General features: G+C 43.4%; 1 protein-coding gene and 1 non-coding gene across 5 annotated transcripts in view; one reads left to right on the top strand and one right to left on the bottom strand.

Annotated features, from left to right (window-relative positions):
• The window catches only part of ALG14 (ALG14 UDP-N-acetylglucosaminyltransferase subunit), a 99336-nt gene that overhangs the window by 69289 nt on the left and 17036 nt on the right, over window positions 1-13011 (top strand). The gene's annotated exons all lie outside the window — the stretch shown is intronic.
• On the bottom strand, window positions 2994-3065 carry TRNAY-GUA (transfer RNA tyrosine (anticodon GUA)). Its single transcript has one exon. It is a non-coding gene; the product is annotated as a tRNA-Tyr (tRNA).

Here is a 13011-nt window from a genome sequence, read left to right as displayed (position 1 = left end):
TAAGTACTGGACCACAGGGAAGTCCTATGTTATATATATTTTACCACAGTTTTTAAAACGTCTTATTCAACTATCCCTTTCCTTCCCACTCCCACCGCCCCCCCCTTACTGGGTCGTTTTAATCCAGTATGTAATTTTTTTCCATATTTCACAGATTAATAACACTCTCTTCCCACTCCCCACTTATTGGGTCATTTTAATCCAGTATGCATTTTTGCCATGTTTCACAGGTTATTTTTTTCTGAGAAACCTTAAACAGCATTATCATGGTATAGCTGACCTTATAAAAGTTGTATTTCTTCCATCATTATAAGTTTGAAAAAGTTTCACCCCAAATTTATTTCAATGTGAGTAAGATATATCCTGAGACTAGTATTTGATTAGTTACAAAGATGAACAATATTAGAAACATAAGCGTATTCTCACTAGAGATAGATTTTATCTTGTTGCCTTGAGTTTTGTGATGGAGATTCACATAAAGTTTAGCCTCTGAATGATCTACCTGCAAAATGTACCACTCGCATTCATCAAACCTCCTGACACTATGCCTTGATTCTCCAGACGTAGGAAGGAGTACAAATACCTGCTTAAACTGTAGGGAATCTAGTACTCATAACCCCATTTACTAGCTTGTTCAGTCTCATTATTGGCAGCACCATCAAGCAGCAGTTCACAAAAGAAGGGAATACTGGGCAAAACAAAGATAGATGTCTGCTGCTGCTGCTACTGCTGCTAAGTCGCTTCAGTCGTGTCCGACTCTGTGTGACCCCATAGACGGCGGCCCACCAGGCTCCCCCGTCCCTGGGATTCTCCAGGCAAGAAAGTGAAAAGTGGAAGTGAAGTCACGCAGTCGTGTACGACTCTTCTCGACCCCATGGACTGCAGCCTACCAGGCTCCTCCGTCCATGGGATTTTCCAAGCAAGAGTACTGGAGTGGGGTGCCGTTACCTTCTCCGAGATGTCTGCTACATAAGGTCATTTCATTAATTCATTCGGCAAATATTTGTTAAGCAGTATGAACAGCGTTCTGAGGGCTTGGGGGTACATCAACTAACAAAATAGGCAAATAACCCAGCCCTCACCTAGCTTACCTTTGAGCTGGTCTGTTCCACTGCAAAAGCATATTGAGACATGGGCAGCCAGTTGATGTGACATCAAGGGCTTAAATTTCTGAGGCTAACCAGTCCCCTATTTGTTGATCAATCCACTGACGTCTTTGCATTCAGGGTGGATAGGAAGCTAGTGTTTCTATCAGAGTGATGTTCTTCTACAGAGTTCTGCATAGCTTCCAAAGACTCAGACCAGTGGATGGTGTACTGGGGTTCAAGAGTCCTTATACCTACAATGAGGAGATGAACTGGTGCTGTTTCAGTCCCAAGGGACAGCATGGTAAGAGCCAGTCAAGTTATTGCAGGGCTTCATTCTCAGACCAAAATGGGATGAAAAATCAGAAGCCTGGATAGAATTATGCATGGTAGGGCTCAAGCTGACATTCACTAGATATACAGGAATACATGGGGCTTTCTGCACACACCACATCCATGCTTAATACAGAAATATTGATTCCAACTTACAGGCCAAGCCCCTAGAATGGGCAGCATACTTGCCAATCTTCGATAGACCTGGGACATGGGCAGACAAGAAATGACTACAGGAGGGTGGTAAACAGATGCTATTGGCATATAAAAATAAATGTTAGTATTTATTAGCCAAACCCACATTTTCATTTAATCCTCAAGACAAAAACAAACTAGAAAGAAAAAAATAGCTCTGAGATCTGCACTCTCTTTGTGACTATTAAAAACTGAGATTTAACATGTTTAAACAAAAGAAAGGAAAATTTTTTTCAATACTGGTGATATATTGAGGATTAAGATAGATCTCCCCTGTTCCCTCCCCCATCCTGATCTCACTGTGTGGAGCAACAACACTTTTCCCTTTTAGGGGGGATATTAGGAAATATAGTTATATATTTCAGTGCTGGAAACCACATTCAGTTCTAGGCACCACACTTCTAAAGGGCCACTGACAAATTGGAGCATGTTCCGAGGAAAATGGCCCAGATGGTAAGGGAACATGAAACCAAGTTATATGAGAAACACTTGGAGGAAGTACGGAGATTTAGCCGAAAGAAGAGAAGATTAACCAGAAAGTATTACAGAGACCACAGTTTTCAGTTTCTGGAAGAGACGCTAAGGATGGGCTAAGGATTCATCGTGCTTTGCCTACTGGAGCCTCCAAGAACAAGGGGCATTTAGGGGAGATACAGGAAGAACATCATCAAAAAGAACTTGATAAAAATCAAAGGCATGTCAAAAGGAATGGATATCACTGGAGACAGATACCAAGCCCCACATCTCTGAAATTATTCTCACAGAGGCTGTCAGTCAGTGCCTGCTCACATCAGACCTACACCGTGGGCCTTCCCAGGCCCACCATGGCCAGTAGTATCTCTTCCCCTTGTTCTCCCTTTGTACTCTTACCTCTCTGAAGTACTGCCATGCTTTCGCTTGTGCTTTAATTCTGTTCATACCTGTCTGTCTCTCACTAGTGATTCTCAACTTTCAACCTGATTATATTCTTTTAATGGTTTCCCTTGTGGCTCAGCTGGTAAAGAATCCGCCCACAGTGCGGGTTTGATCCCTGGGTTGGGAAGATCCCCTAGAGAAGGGAAAGGCTACCCACTCTGGTATTCTGGCCTGGAGAATTCCATGGACTGTACAGTCCATGGGGTTGCAAAGAGTCGGACCTAATTGTATTCTTTCAACCTAATTGTATTCTCTTTATAACAAGTATAATATATATAAATTGTAACAAACACATGTTATATATTATAACAAATATATGTTATAATATATATAGTGGTGATTTAGTCGCTGAGTTGTGTCTGACTCTTGCAACCCCATGGACTGTAGCCTGCCAGGCTCCTCTGTCTATGGGATTCTCCAGGCAAGAATACTGGAGTGGGTTGCCATTTCCTTCTCCAGGGGATCTTCCCAACCCAGGAATTGAACCTGGGTCTCCTGCATTACAGGCAGATTCTTTACCAACTCAGCTACAAGGGAAGCACTTTAATATTTTATATATATATATATATATATATATATACACACACACACACATAAAATATAATGCATATAGTTTCACATTTAACTATGTGAAATTCATAATTAATATAACCCACCTGTGCAGCACACAATTCCAAAAATATACTATAATGCCCTCATATTGCACTTAGTCACTCAGTCATGTCCAACTCTTTGCGACCCCATGGACTGTATAGCCCACCAGGCTCCTCTATCCATGGGATGCTCCAGGCAAGAATACTGGAGTGGGTTGCCATGCCATTCTCCAGCCCTCATATTAAGGCAATTAAAAGGAAAAACAAATTGTATTCAAGTTACATATTTCACACAATCTCCAGGAATGACCACACCAGGAAACACAGTAAAGTAGATGGATTTGGAATGTGGGAGCAGCACTTTTAGGGCAGCTGTGCTGCAGGCTGGTGTAGGCACATTGCATCAGTAACTCAAAAAAAACAAACAAACTAGGAATGTGTTTGCTTCCCATGATACAGTATTCTTTTTCTTTCCTTTTTAATTCTTTTCAATTTATAACTTGTTTATTTTAAAATGTGTAACATAAAATGCATCATTTTAAGCATTTAAAGTTCTGTGGCATTAAAAGCATTTAAGTTCTGTGGCATTTAAAGCATTTAAGTTCTGTGGCATTAAGTACATTCACTTTGTCATGTAACCATCACCACCTTCCATCTTCCAAACTTTTTCATCTCCCTCAACTCATGATGTAGTTTTCTTAAGTAATGAGTCGTCCTGGCAAAGGTCCAGACAACACAATGTATAGCAGTCTTCCTTCAGTTTCCTTGGTAATTCTACTTATAAGATTTCAGTGTATATATAAAATATGTAAAAAAGTTTTGTTTTTGTATGTAAAACAGAGTTAGGTTTTAAGTTGTGCTGCTGCTGCTGCTAAGTCGCTTCAGTCGTGTCCGACTCTGTGCGACCCCATAGATGGCAGCCCACCAGGCTGCCCCATCCTGGGCTCCTCCAGGCAAGAACACTGGAGTGGGTTGCCATTTCCTTCTCCACTGCATGAAAGTGAAAAGTGAAAATGAAGTCAGTCATTCGTGTCCTACTCTTCGCGACCCCATGGACTGCAGCCTACCAGGCTCCTCCATCCATGGGATTTTCCAGGCAAGAGTACTGGAGTGGGTCGCCATTGCCTTCTCCTTCAGGTGATTGTAAATGGGTTGTCACCCATCCAGATGACCAATGGGATGGGGGACAGGGGCTTGTTGACTGAAACCCAAATATTGCAGAATATCTGTATCATTGTCACCTGTCCACTAAATGCAAGTACCACCCCTTGGTCACTGTAACAAGCAGAAACAACCCTATTCGTTCCCTTATCATTACCACCATTGAGAGCCAGACTGTACAGTACATGAACTCTAAGGCAAGACTCAGTTTTGTCCTTTTTTTAACTTCCTTAGTACCTGGTGGGGCTTCCCAGGTGGCCTAGTGGTAAAGAACCTACCTGCCTGCCAATGCAGGAAACATAATGAGACATGGGTTTGATCCCTGGGTCATGAAGATCCCCAGGAGGAGGGCATCGCGACCCACTCCCTGTATTCTTGCCTGGAGAATCCAATGGACAGAGGAGCCTGGCGGGCTACAGTCCATGGGTCTCAAGGAGTTGGACACAACTGAAGCGACTTAGCATGCACAGTACCTGGTACAAGAGGCTCTCAGTGTTTATTAAAGTAGAGAATGTAGTAGAGAGGATGCCCACATGTCCCTCAGGTAGCTGTAGCTCAGCTTTTCTGAAACTGAACAAGAAATCATCTTCCTCTTCTCTAGCCTCGCTCCTCAATCTTTCCTAACCTTCTTCATTCTCAGTCTTTACAGTTATCCAAAAAGCTAGCCACTGCAGATTCATCTCCCTCACTGTGCACATCTGGTGGGTCATAGACCATCACTTCTGCCTGTCCTAACTCAGGGACCCTCTCTTTCCCCTGCTCCAACCTCCCTTATATCTTCTTCTATTATAATACCCTTGTTTTCTGGCCTCCACGATCACCATCCTTCAAATGCTCAGGAACTCTAAGCATTCCATTGGCATGCCAAGCCTTCCATTTTGGAGTAGTGCAGCCCCATTGTTGTTCAGTCTCTCAGTCGTGTCCGACTCTTTGCGACCCCATGGACTGTAGCATGCCAGGCTTCCCTGTCTTTCACCATCTCCCAGAGCTTGCTCAAACTCACATCCATTGAGGCATCAATGATGCCATCCAACCATCTCATCCTCTGTCGTCCCCTTCTCCTCCTGCCTTCAATGTTTCCCAGCATCAGGATCTTTTCCAGTGAGTCAGCTCTTCTCATCAGATGACTAGAGTGTTGGAGCTTCAGCTTCAGCATCGGTCCTTCCAATGAATATTCAGGACTAATTTTCTTTAGGATTGACTGGTTTGATCTTCTAACAGTCCAAGAAACTATCAAGAGTCTTCACCAGCACCACAGTTTGAAAGCATCAATTCTTCGGCACTCAGCCTCTTTTATTGTCCAGCTCTCACATCCATACATGACTACTGGAAAAAGCATAGCTTTGACTATATAGACTTTTTTCAGCAAAGTAATATTTCTGATTTTTAATACTGCTATCTAGGTTTGTCATAGCTTTTCTTCCAAGGAGCAAGTGTCTTTTAATTTCATGGCTGCAGTCACCATCCACAGTGATTTTGGAGCCCAAGAAAATAGTCTGTCACCGTTTCCATTGTTTCCCCATCTATTTGTCATGAAGTGATGGGACCAGATGCCATGATCTTAGTGTAGCTCCTTATGCCTAGAGTAACTGTTACCTTTTTCAACTTGAAAAATTCCTACTCATACATGGAGACTCAGCTGAAATGTCTCCTCCTCTGGTCCCAGATCTCAGATAGAATTACCCACTCTGTGTCTCTGTTGATATCTTTGTTGTATCATTTCTTGTGTTAAACTTTGTTCATGTGCCTGTCAGAGTAAGAGTTCCTTGAGTAGAAGGTAATTGCTCAGGCTTTAGAGTCAAGGGCTAGAGTTTGAATCCTGCATGACTTAGCAGTCCTGTGGTCTTGAACAAAGCCCTTCACCTCTGGAAGCCCCAGTTTTTCTTATCTGTAAAATGGGGATAATATACTGCTTACAAAGTGTTTAGAGCAAAGCTTGAAATGTTAACCATTTTCATTGGCTTTGTATCTGTCCAGCACCTCATAAGAAGCAAAATAGAGGAGGTACTTACCAGCTGTTTTGAATGAAGGAAGCACGGACTGCTGATATTGTCAGATTTGGAGATTTTATTATTTAGTCATGTTCAAACGGATGTTATATTTGGCACGTATAGACAATTTTATCATGCATAAATTTATCCATGGAAAATATTCTTGAAAGAAAAAAGCAATCTGTTTTCAGCTCTGACTTTTTTTAGGTGTATTAAAAAGCATTCATCCTGAAACAGTAATGTAAAAACCCTTGGGCTTGTAAAGTCTATGCCCACTGTGGAAAATTATGTGCCTAGAAACTCCTGTGTTTTGGATTTTGACTTGTAGTTTCCATAACGTGAAATGTGGGGAATGTCACTTTTTTCTTATCTGAATGAAGACCGGCGACCACCTCTAGCATCATTGAGCCAAACCCCATGACTGTCCTGCACTTGTCCCACCTTCAGTACAAAATGTATATTCTTATTCAGCTTATGACTCAACTATTTGCTTTAAAAACCCTTTAAGTGCTGCTTGCAGTGTAAGACCAAATCCTAAATTTTAAAAACTTCCATAGCTAATACTCTGCTAAATGTTTAAAGCCTGACATTTAATCTCCATGAACTGGAGCGCTCTGATTTCACTGTTTGCAGCTAGTAAATGTCACTCTGAACATTGTTGCTTTCACTCACACTTAAGCACTTTCATCTGCCGTGGATGCAGTGTGTCAGAGAAGTCTTTGTGTGCTATTCTAGTGAGGGGAAAAAAAGACGAAACCCGGCCTTTAAACAGACTGAAAAAAACTGCGTGAAAGGCAGCGATGACCCTGTTTTTTTAATATGGTGTTTGTGAACACACAATCCTGAGTTCCACCAGATTCTCTTAAAAACTAACTCTATTAGCTCAGTCAGAACAGGGTCCCCGCTGAGCTCATCCGTGGTTGCCAGCCAAGCAGCTCCCCCTCCTTTGTGACCGGAGTGGGGATTGGTGGGGAGAAGGGGGAGAAGATGCTGGCATTCCTTTCATTTCACTTCTGCCTGCAGGAGGAATCTTGTCATCCTCTGGCTCCCCAAACTATTTTCAACCTGGGTGTTTTATTTCTTAGTTCCTGAAGGCTGCTGGCACACAGGACAGACCTCACTTCTCATCATCTTGACATGAAATGGAAAATCAGTTTGTGGCTATTTTCATAGCAAGTGATTTACTCCTGTTCTTTTATCTGTCTCCGCTTTATACTCTTTGTTTGAACATGTTTTTATTTCCCGTCTCTGCGGCCTTTTGTTCTTTTTCTGGGATTTTTCTGTTCACTTTTCCTTCCCCTGCTCTCTCCCCATCCCCCACCCGCCATCCCCTGCTAAGTCCCTGGGGCCTTCCTTGTCTCGGTCCCCAGGCCCTTGTCCCACCCCTTTTGTGCACATCCTGCTTCCTGCCTGGCTGCCCTCCTCTCTCCTGCCCAGTCTGTTACAGGCACTGCTGGTGCTGCCTCCTCTGCTGTTCTCATCCTTGGGGTCCCTCTTCATGTACCCGTGGGCTCAGTCTGTAATAGCCCATGGTACAGCAGGCAGACAGACTGAACTTGTCCATGGTCACATTATAGACAGATTGTCAGCCAAATTCTTAGGCAGATTTGTTTTTAAGGCCGTTAATGCCTACACTAGCCTTTGTTTCCAGTTTCCTGGCAGCCATGCTAAAGCATGAGCTGAAGCCTAGAAACAGAACACTCTACAAGAAGCACTGAAGGGGAAATTTTAGAAAACTATGGGCTTTTCTGACAGACATGGATTCAAGTCTCTACTCTGCGGTTTATTAGCTTTGTGGCCTTGGACAAATTCATTCATTTGACAAATGTTTATCAAGTGCCTATTATGTGCCTTCTGCTGCTAAGTCACTTCATTTGTGTCTGACTCTGTGCGACCCCATAGATGGCAGCCCACCAGGCTCCCCCGTCCCTGGGATTCTCCAGGCAAGAACACTGGAGTGGGTTGCCATTTCCTTCTCCAGTGCATGAAAGTGAAAAGTGAAAGTGAAGTCGCTCAGTCGTGTCTGACTCTTTGCAACCCCATGGACTGCAGCCTACCAGGCTCCTCCGTCAATGGGATTTTCCAGGCAAGAGTACTGGAGTGGGGTACCATCGCCTTCTCCGATATGCCTTCTAGGCAACCAATTAATTACCTTCTGTCTTCTTCTCTTATGTTCCCAGCCAATTGGGAAATAAGACAGTAGAAATCAAAATATCAGCTTTATCAACTGTTGGAAGCCAGATTAGAGGATGTGGCTAACATATGCAGCCACCATGGGTTTACTTCTCTGCTGAATTAGGCATTAGACCCGCCTCTCTTCTCTACTCAGCACACAAGCCAGGTATAGAGGATAGATGCTGAAGACAGACAGGCTGAGAAGAGAGTGAAGAAATCCAGGGGCATGGTGCATCCTCATCTCCTGACCTCACCCATAGGCAGGCCACTCCTCCCACGGGGAAGGACCTAGTGGGGAGCCTGAGAGGAGATTTCACCCCTCCCTCCTGGGACCTGGAAACTCCCTTCCCTCCGGGGAAACAGGAGGGTTGAGAGCGCGCCCTTAACTCTAAGCTCTGTACCTAACCAGTGATTACCATAACAGGCAAAATAAATATTGCCAGTCTGTTTCGTCACCTATAAAATATGAATCATCATATCCATCTCTTACTGTGGCTGTGGGGACTAAGGTGAAATGAGATGCTGTTTATGAAGAATATGAATACCTGTTAGCTGTCACCCTTTGATCAGGACCAGCTGAAAGTAGAATTAGTCACTCAGTGGCTTGATATATCTTTGTTGTCCTCTTTATCTTCTCTTTTTGAGCCCGTTTGGTCATTTTTCCCCTCCTCACTACTGTTTAAAAAACAAAAAAAGTGGAAATAAAAAGCAGGAATACTGGTCCTAAAGCACAGTAAGCACAAATCATTTCTAATCCTGGTGTACGTGTTACACAACTCATTAATCTGGAAAAAGGAAGCATTAGAGACAATTAAATCTACTTTAGAACTACAAAAACTGGTTGTTCTTGAAGGGTCACCAAAGTACAATTTGCGGCTACAAGTAGATATCTTATATTACATGGGAAATGTTTGTTTTGATTCCTCACACTTATTGTTATATTAACTTAAATAATATTCATGAGGTTCTTTATTACTGTAGAAAAGAATTCAGCTGAGCCTGGAAACCACAGTGATGAAGGAAAACAGTAAAGATAGTTTTAGGGAATAACTTTTAATTCAGGGTACTTGGACTTTTTTTGAGGGCAGCAGGAAGCTACTGATGACAAAAGCTGAGACGGTCAGGTTTGTACTGTAGGTGAATGCCACGTAGCAGCACTATGGGAATGAAACAGGGGAGAAGGCAGGCCTGGGAGAACAGGGAGGAGGTGAACCAGGTGAGAGGAAATCGATTTACGCCAAGTAGCAGCACCCAGATTTAAGGGCCTTCAGGAGTAGAATTGGCAGGGTCAGGATGCCAGGGCGGAGGGCCGAGGAGTAAAATGTATCTGGTAAGAGGGCTCTTTTCTGAAGTGAAAACAGGAATTTCCCTGGTGGTCCAGCGGCTAAGACTCCAAGGTTCCAGTGGAGGAAGGGCAGGTTTGATTCCTGGTCCGGAAGCTAGATCCCACGTGCCACGACTCAGACCTCAGTACAACGAAGGTGGCAACTAAGACCTGGCACCGCCAAAGAAATAAATACTAAAGAAACTATAAAATAAAGTTAGAATTATAAGAATTCAAATGGCAGTGCTGCCCTTCCCAAGCAGGATTAGAGAGTTAACATGGGAAACTCAGCCTGAGAGAGACCAAGCCAAAGGACAGATGAACTTGGCCAGCAAGAGGGGCTGGACCAGTTTCCCCAGAGGGAGCCCTCTGGCAAGATAAGGCAGCAGGGTATGGCGTGACACCGAGATATGCCTTCCACTGATGGGAAAGAGAGAGGAAGAAAAAGAAAGCCAGAGAATTTAAGTCAGTCGGGGGCTTTGGTGTGGGGGGGGGGGGGCGGGGTGCGGGGGGGGGGCGGGGCACTATCAAGAATGCTGTGGAGTTGTAGATTGTCCTGCCTCTCGCATAATTATGTCAGCCATTCTCATAATAGACACATAAAGCCTTATTTCAGTTTTTCCCTCAAAAAAACAGATTTAACAAAAGTTCTTAGGTGGATACTAAGCTAGATATTTTTTTGTTTTGTGAACAGTTTTCTTCTTTGGGCTTTTTTAATTGCATTCTTTTATTGACTGGGATGGAGGGAATTCAGTCCTTGGGACAGGCTCTCTCCTTTTAGTCAGTTTTTATAGGATGTTACAGAACTTTTCAGTTTTGAAACGGATCTAAAAACAGTAAACAAGAAAAGATCAGTGAATACTTTTGCAAGGTGGAAGGGGAAGGAAAGAGGAATGACTCGATGGCTTTGGAACAGTCCCTTTTTATATCCCTGTGTGTGTGCATGCTAAGTTGCTTCATTTGTGTCCAACTCTGTGTGACCCTGTGGACTGTAGCCCGCCAGGCTCCTCTATGGGATTCTTCAGGAAAGTGTATATACTGGAGTGGGTTGCCATGCCCTCCTCCAGGGGATCTTCCTGACCCAAGGATTGAACCCGAGACTCCTGTGTCTCTGCATTGGCAGTCCGGTTCTTTACCACTAGCGCCTCCTGAGAAGCCTCTTTATGTCCATGCTACTGCTAAATCACTTCAGTCGTGTCCGACTCTGTGCGACCCCATAGACAGCAGCCCACCAGGCTCCCCCGTCTGGGATTCTCCAGGCAAGAACACTGGAGTGGGTTGCCATTTCCTTCTCCAGTGCATGAAAGTGAAAAGTGAAAGTGAAGTCGCTCAGTCATGTCTGACCCTTAGCAACCCCATGGACTGCAGCCCACCAGGCTCCTCCGTCCATGGAATTTTCCAGGCAAGAGTACTGGAGTAGGGTACTAATTGAACAGAGCACTCTGTTCCCATCACAACAGAGCAGTATTAGGCATATCTGTGGTGAACATACATTTTAGTTTTCTAACTGGTTACACAAAACAATGGAAAACTATTTTCTCTGTTTCAAGATGAAAGGTTTTCCTTCCATTTCATAGTTTTTAAAGACCCAATATTGGAGCAAGGAGTTTTTAACTAATGACATACTATTAAAGGGTTTTGTTCATATTTGTAGAGTCAGTGTATAAAGCCATTATTTTTTCTGAAGTATTTTGATATATTAAACTGAGGAAAACTAGAGACCCAGCAGTGAATCAGTATTTCTGCCAGCTCCCCTAAGACTTTTTTTGGGCACCTGTTTTGTGCAAAGTGCTTGTTGATAAGGGCTGAATACAGTGCCATGTGTCTAGATTGTAGGCTCCCCAATGGCTTACTTGTCTTCCCAAACCCAAGTGCCAAGAAAAACGCCAAGCATCATTATATTTGTTGACAGGGAAGAATAAATTGAGAAAGTATCATTGATATATATACACTAACATGTATAGAATAGATAGCTAGTGGGAAGCTGCTGTATAGCACAGGGAGCCCAGCCTGGTACTCTGTGATGACCTAGAGGGGAGGGATGGGGGAGGGGTGGGAGGGAGGCTCAAGAGGGAGGGGATATATATATGTATAGTTATAACTGATTCATGTCATTGTACAGCAGAAACCAACACAACATTGAAAGCAATTATCCTCCAATTAAAAAATAAGTTAAAAAACAAAATAAAAACAATACTTGTTGACTGTAAACAAATAGACTGCCAGGTACTTCTCCAAAAGTGTGTTTACTTGGGATCAGCAAAGAATTGCCATTTGAGGATCTGCGACCGTAGTTTTTTGTTTTTTTGTGGTTTTTTTGCGACCATAGTTTTAAAAGATGCTTGCTCCTTGGAAGAAAAGCTATGACCAACCTTGATAGCATATTAAAAAGCAGAGACATTACTTTGCTAACAAAGGTCTGTCTAGTCAAAGCTGTGGTTTTTCTAGTGGTCACATATGGATGTGGGAGTTGAATCATAAAGAGAGCTGAGCGCCAAAGAATTGATGCTTCGAAACTGTGGTGTTAGAGAAGACTCTTGAGAGTCCCTTGGACTGCAAGGAGATCAAACCAGTCCATCCTAAAGGAAATCAATCCTGAATATTCATTGGAAGGACTCATGCTAAAACTGAAGCTCTAATACTTTGGCCACCTGATGTGAAGAACTGACTCATTGGAAAAGACCCTAATGCTGGGCAAGATTGAAGACAGGAGGAGAAGGGGATGATAGAGGATAAGATGGTTGGATGGTATCACTGACTTGATGGACATGAGTTTGAGCAGGCTCCGGGAGTTGGTGGTGGACAGGGAAGCCTGGCATGCTGCAGTCCATGGGGTCACAAAGAGTCAGACATGACTGAGCGACTTAACTGAACTGAAGTAACCATGGGTGAGCCATGTGCAAATCCCTGCTGCCAGGCCACAAGAAGAGGGAACCTCTCTTAAAGAGGGGGAGAGGAAGCTGGGAGGGTGATAGTGAACAAAGAGTCTGTTGGAGGAATTGAGAGTTCGAAGAATAGTGGCTTTTCATTGGCTGGTTGTGAGCTCTTGCCAGGCAAGAAGAGGAGTCTGTCTTCTCCCTGTTGCTCTGTCTTCATAGGGCGTGAGAACCTTCTGGCCTCCCACCTCAATTTTAACTGAGGTTTCCGTTTATTAACTTTCATAGACTTTACATGTGTTAACTCATTCAATCATTACAATAACCATATCCTATTTTTATCCCCATTTTGCAGATAAGAAA

Source organism: Bos grunniens, chromosome 3 (assembly GCF_055505025.1).
Source record: "Bos grunniens cultivar Pamir isolate PY7600 chromosome 3, Bosgru_T2T1.0, whole genome shotgun sequence".
Lineage (NCBI taxonomy): Eukaryota > Metazoa > Chordata > Mammalia > Artiodactyla > Bovidae > Bos > Bos grunniens.
The sequence above is the reverse complement of the archived record's forward strand: the minus strand, read 5'-3'. Positions and strand labels throughout refer to the sequence as shown.